This window comes from Leuresthes tenuis, unplaced genomic scaffold (assembly GCF_036924035.1).
Source record: "Leuresthes tenuis unplaced genomic scaffold, fLeuTen1.0.hap1 SCAF_21, whole genome shotgun sequence".
Classification (NCBI taxonomy): domain Eukaryota; kingdom Metazoa; phylum Chordata; class Actinopteri; order Atheriniformes; family Atherinopsidae; genus Leuresthes; species Leuresthes tenuis.
The window spans coordinates 12,561,690-12,568,035 of record NW_027325375.1 but is presented as its reverse complement, the minus strand read 5'-3'; the positions used below and the strand labels follow the sequence as shown (position 1 = coordinate 12,568,035).

General features: G+C 47.0%; 2 non-coding genes across 2 annotated transcripts; both read left to right on the top strand.

The window, feature by feature from the left end:
* Positions 1-2,100: 2,100 nt before the first annotated feature.
* LOC140280585 (U5 spliceosomal RNA) lies at positions 2,101-2,214 on the top strand. Its single transcript, XR_011909527.1, has one exon. It is a non-coding gene; the product is annotated as a U5 spliceosomal RNA (small nuclear RNA).
* A 327-nt stretch (positions 2,215-2,541) lies between these two features.
* Positions 2,542-2,732, top strand: LOC140280751 (U2 spliceosomal RNA). The gene has a single exon (XR_011909680.1). It is a non-coding gene; the product is annotated as a U2 spliceosomal RNA (small nuclear RNA).
* Positions 2,733-6,346: the final 3,614 nt, after the last annotated feature.

Below are 6,346 nucleotides of genomic sequence, written 5' to 3'. Positions count from 1 at the left end.
TGATGGACATTCAGACCTTCTTGCAGCTGAACACCTCCGCTCCAGCTGTTGATGGTGTAAAGTCGGGCTTTCGAGCCTTTTCTTCCCAGATTTTTACAAAATATGGATGGACATTCAGACCTTGTTTCAGCCGAAAACCTCCTCTCCCTCTTTTGATCATACATTGTCGGGCATTCACACCTTTTCTTACCCGCTTTTTACAAACCATGGTCGGACTTTCACACCTTTTAGTAGTGGAACAACTCTGCTCCCGCTATTGATTGTGTACAATCGGGTATTTTAACCTTTTCTTACCTGCTTTTTGCCAACTATGGTCGGACATTCACACCTTCTTACAGCGGAACACCTCCGCTCCCTCCTTTGATGGTGTATGTTCGGGCATTCAAACCTTTTCTTACCCGCTTTTTACAAACTATGATCAGACATTCACACCTTCTTGCAGCCGAACACTTCCGCTCTACCTTTTAGTGTTCTATGGGGTATTCACACCTTTTTTTTCACCGCATTTTATAGATTATGGTTGTAAATTCTCACCCACTCGTATCCGAAGACCTCTCCTCCTGCTTTGGTTAATATATAGTCGGGCATTCAAACCTTTTCTTACCCGCTTTTTACAAATTATGGTCGAACATTCACACCTACTTGCAGCCGAACACCTCCGCTCCCGCTTTTGATGGTGTATAGTCGGGCTTTTGAGCCTTTTCTTCCCCGGTTTTTACAAATTATGGTTGGACATTCAGACCTTGCAGCCGAAAACCTCCGCTCCCTCTTTTAATCATACATTGTCAGGCATTCGCACCTACTTGCAGCCAAATACTTCCGCTCCACCTTTTAGTGATGTATGGTTGGCATTTGCACCTTTTCTTACCCTTTCTTACCCTACTGATTGCTTAAGATGAAGTTGTTTTGTCTCAAACTACAACATTTTTTTAATTGTTGAAACTTGATTTGAAGTGGATAAATAAGGAGGACAAACAGTTTTAAGTCAGGCTGATAGAAGGAATTAATTTTATAGCAAAATCTGTATTTCGTCATATGTCGAGAGATGCTTATTGCTGAAGAAGTTCTTTCTCATTCTACAAAGTACAACATTGTTTATCGTTGAAACTTCTTATGTTGTCAGTTGCTATATATGAATAAGTGGGTAGCTACTGACAAGCATTAAGCATGTCACACAGCCCAAACATATAACATTTCAGGACACACCACACAGTTAACAACCACAGTGAAGTGTCAAAATCCAAACATGTAACATTCAACAGGACACTTACACAACACATTCAAATCAAACAGTCAGACAACATACAAGAACATATACCCCAGCCGGCATTGCTCCCTGCCTATTTTCCTACAGCTCACTATGTGTGCGCACACCTTTATTCACAAACTCTTCAACTTATACTCTTTTACCAAAGCTGCTACAGCTCGATTGGCCGAATACCCTTAGATCCTATTTCGGTGAATTTGACATCTGCCTTACATGTAACAGATTAGCGGTTTAGCAGTTTTAATTTAGTTTGAGTGAAGGAATTCATTTTATAGCAAAATCCGAAATCGTGAAGAACTCATGAAAGTAAGCTTATTCTCGGATTCCTGAAACTTTAGATTTGCTCTTTCTTTTACTGCAAAGTACAACGTTGTTTTTTTTTGTTTAGATCTTTCTAGACATGGTAAATATGAAGGACAAAGCAGTTTTAACATAGTTTGAGTGAAGGAATTCATTTTATAGATAAAATCCCAAGAGTCTGCTGAGAAAAGAGAGTGAATGCGAAGTAGACTTTAACACGGCTCTGGGAGCGAGCCGAGTGTGGGCTAACCGGGAGAATTGCTTGAAAGAAACGCGACACCGAATGAGCGGTCAGAACAAAGCCTCAATACGGTTTTCCCGTGGTGTTTTTGTTGCTGCCTTGTCTTTTGCACAGAGTAAAAGACAAGGCAGCCATCGAATAGGGCCCGATTGTTCCTACTTGGTCAGCCGAGGAGCGGGGGGGGGGGGGGGGGGGGGGGGGGAGGCAAGCGTCTCAACCAAGCAAAGCTCACCATGGGGAAGGTGGCTATGCCAACTAGCCTGATGCCCTGCTCCCGCAGTGACGGATAATCGTACTCTGGTTTCTCTTCATAACGTACAAGTCTTTCGCCTTTTACTAAAGACTTCTGTGGAGAGCAGCACTAATGAGTTGTTTCTATTTTTGGCAGGCTTTACCTTTGCGGGTGAAGCCCTTTCTGTCTGTGCAAAAGAAATCTTGTTACTGTGCAGAGTGACTTCTCTGAGTAGAGTCGCCTTACTTGTTGCGACTGTGCCGATGTTCGAAGCTGGAGTGCAAAGTTGTTGCTTGAATGGTGCTTGAATGGTGCTTGCTGGAGCGTGCGGGAGTGCAAAGTTATACCATTTAAAAGGGCTGAAGAGTGCTCAGTGCAGCAGGTGGGCGGAGGTGCAAAGTGACACTCTGGCCACCTATGGCCATAAAAAGAACAGGGGTGTTAGCGGACAAGTGCGCATTGTGCCAGGAAGGGCCCTCGGACGTGAACCAGTGGACAGTTGTCGCTTCTCGGCCTTTTGGCTAAGATCAAGTGTAGTATCTGTTCTTATCAGTTTAATATCTGATATGTCCTCTCTACGAGGACTACATATTAAATGGATTTTTAGCAATAGGAGTTGAAAAATTAGCTTGCTCCGTTCACTCCAAGCATTGACCCCGTACTGCAGTGCCGCTGGGAACGGTGCGCTCTTCTCTACTCTTGTGAAAAAGCAAACAGCGGTGCAGGATGCAAGTTTCAGGGAGCCCAAGATGAAACTTTCTTTTAGTCTGCTGAGAAAAGAGAGTGAATGCGAAGTAGACTTTAACACGGCTCTGGGAGCGAGCCGAGTGCGGGCTAACCGGGAGAATTGCTTGAAAGAAACGCCATACCAAATGAGCGGTCAGAACAAAGCCTCAATACGGTGTTCCCGTTGTGTTTTTGTTGCTGCCGCTGTTTGCTTTTTCACAAGAGCGCACCTGTTGAGGGGGGGCCTGGGGGGGCCTGGGTGATGGTGGGTCTCAGGCCCGGGCTGCTGCGACTGGTGTGACCGGGTGGTTTGTTTGTTTGTTTTTTGTTGTTGTTTGTTTGTTTTTTGTAGAGGTCCTCCGGAGTGGGGTTGGGTTGAGTGGGGTGGGGTGGGGCGGGATGGGTACCTTCTGGGGGTACAGTAGCTCCCAGAATATGGTCGCTGCAGGCCCCGAGCCTGGTGGACATCAGGCCCTCCTGTCCTGTGTTGGCTCCCTGGTAGCGGGGATGCCTATTGCAGCCAGTCCCTGGCTGCCCCCAGTGTATATCCCCATACCCCTCTCCCTTCTGGCTCCTGTACACAGCACACACTCACACATGAAGGGTTTTGGGGCGGGTGTCGGTGTGTTCGGTGGGGTGTAGTGGACTCTGCAGTAGTTGCCCTCTGCAGTTCCCACCCCTGTTTTAATTACACCTTAGACATTACTACTTATCAAACACACTCACACACACACATTAGGTCTTGGGGGGTGGTTACACTGAGTGGCATCTGGTGGGCGGGGCTCTTTGGGTATGTAGGCTGCCCAGAGGGCCACGCTCCCAGTTCTACAAGTTTGGCTGCCCCTCAATTTTAATTGCTCACTATTAGAAAATATTGAAGAGCCAGAAGGGTGAGGGGAGGGGTCTTCTTCGCACACCCCTGCTTCCTGGTTGCTGCTCGGGGCGGGAGGGGCCAGGAGGATTAATTAATTGTTCTGCTGGTTTGGGGTCTGTGGTGGCTGGGGGGCTGCTGGCCCCCTGGTGTGCCCGCTGCACTACACCCCAGCGGAGTCGAGGGAGGGAGGACGTGTGGATGTATGGGACATGAAAGTGTGTGTGGTAATGATTGGGCCTGGATCTTGGACTTGCTGTCGCCTGGCCTGCCTGTGCTTCTCCCGATGGGGGGGGCGGCGTGGCCTCTCTCCGCTGCTCGCGACTTCACCCACCTGTGGGCACGTCTTGACTCCCAGGGCACTTGGCCAGGGGTGCTGGGGCAGGCACTGACCCACTGTGTGGCTGTCTGGGGCGCTTGGCCCTCCTGGGTATTGGGTGGGGCCTCTGCCGGGGGGTTTGGGGGCGCTCGGGCTCCTGGGGGATCCAGTGCAAGGCCCATGTCTGGGCGGCTGGGGCCTGGCGACGTCGGTGGGCTGTTGCCCCTGGCTCCCGGAAGGCCTCTGCCCTATGCTTATGGGGGCTCTTTCCGGGGGCTTCCTCTGCAGTCTTCTGGGTGGATGCGTGGTTGCCCCTGCGGTGGGCTTCCTGGGTTCTGTGCTCTGTGGGGGCTGCTGGTGGCCTGGGTCTTGTGGCCCTCTCTGCCTGCTTCTGATTGCTTGGGGGGGCTGTGGATTGTGGCCCTGTACGCTTATACACTCATAACTAAGCACGGTTATCATGTAGGTCCTGTGCCATGGGTGTTGCATGTTCTCACACACACACAACCACATTCATTAGTCCAGTAGCATGGTCGCTAAGCAGTTGATGTATTATCATGTCGTCTCAGGTCATCTATATCCACAGCTGTGTTGTATGCGATGTATGTTCTGTTTTTCTCTTCTTTCCTCTTCTTCTTCTTCTTCTTTCCTTGTCAACCGGTCCGGTTCAGTTCTATTACATGTCATATATTATAAACAGAAATAAATATATTTATTATATATATAAAAATCATATTTACCATGTCTTGAAAGATTTAAACAAAAAAACCAACGTTGTACTTTGCAGTAAAAGAAATAGCAAATCTAAAGTTTCAGGAATCCGAGAATAAGCTTACTTTCATGAGTTCTTCACGATTTCGGATTTTGCTATAAAATTAATTCCTTCACTCAAACTAAATTAAAACTGCTAAACCGCTAATCTGTTACATGTAAGGCAGATGTCAAAATTTCCGACCATAATGTATAAAATGCGGTGAAAAAAAGGTGTGATAGAACACTAAAAGGTGGAGCGGAAGTGTTCGGCTGCAAGAAGGTGTGAATGTCCGACTATATTTGGTGAAAAGCAGGTGAAGCAAGGTCTGAATGCCAAACCTTACATCATCAAATGCGAGATCAGAGGTGTTTGGCTGCAAGAAGGCCATAGTTTGCCAAAAGCGGGTAAGGTGCGAATGTCAGACTAAATATCAAAAAAATTTGGGGCAGAGGTCTTCGGATGCAAGTGGGTGTGAATATCCAACCATACAAGTATGGTGGAGAGGAAGCTGTGAATAGCCGACCATAGTTTGGAAAAAGCGGGTAAGAAAATGTTTGAATACCCGAACATACACCATCAAAAGAGGGAGCGGAGGTTTTCGGATACAAGAAGGTTTGAATGTCCCACCATAGTTTGTAAAAAGCGGGTAAGAAAAGGTTCGAATGCCCGACTATACACCATCAAAAGCGGGAGCAGAGGTGTTCCGCTGTAAGACGGTGTGAATGTCCGACCATAGTTGGTAAAAAGCGGGTAAGAAAAGGTTAAAATACCCGACTGTACACAATCAATAGCAGGAGCGGAGTTGTTCGGCTACAAGAAGGTGTGAAAGTCCGACCATGGTTTGTAAAAACCGGGAAGAAAAGGCTCGAAAGCCCGACTATACACCATCAAAAAGAAGGTTTGAATGTCCATCAATAATTGCTTTAAAACAAGAAAGTAAATTTTCGAATATCAAACCGTACATGATCATAAGCGGGAGAGGAGGTGTTCCGCTGTAAGACGGTGTGAATGTCCGACCATAGTTGGTAAAAAGCGGGTAAGAAAAGGTTAAAATACCCGACTGTACACAATCAATAGCGGGAGCGGAGTTGTTCGGCTACTAAAAGGTGTGAAAGTCCGACCCTGGTTTGTAAAAAGCGGGTAAGAAAAGGTTCGAATGCCCGAACATACACCATCAAAAGAGGGAGCGGAGGTGTTCCGCTGTAAGACGGTGTGAATGTCCGATCATAGTTGGTAAAAAGCGGGTAAGAAAAGCTTAAAATACCCGACTGTACACAATCAAAAGAGGGAGCGGAGTTGTTCAGCTAAGAGAAGGTGTGAAAGTCCGACCATGGTTTGTAAAAAGCGGGTAAAAAAAGGTGCGAATGCCCAACCATACATGATCAAAAGCAGGAGTGCATGTGTTCGGCTACAAGAAGGTGTGAACGTCCAACCAAAGTTTGTAAAAAGCAGTTAAGAAAAGGTTCGAATATCCAACCAAACATAATCAAAAGCAGGAGCAGAGCTGTTCGACTGGAAGTAGGTGTGAATGTCAGATCATAATTTGCAAAAAGCTGATGAGAAAGGGTGAGAATGCCCGACTATACACCATCAAATGCGGTAGCCTAGTTGTTCGGCTGTGAGTAGGTGTGAATCT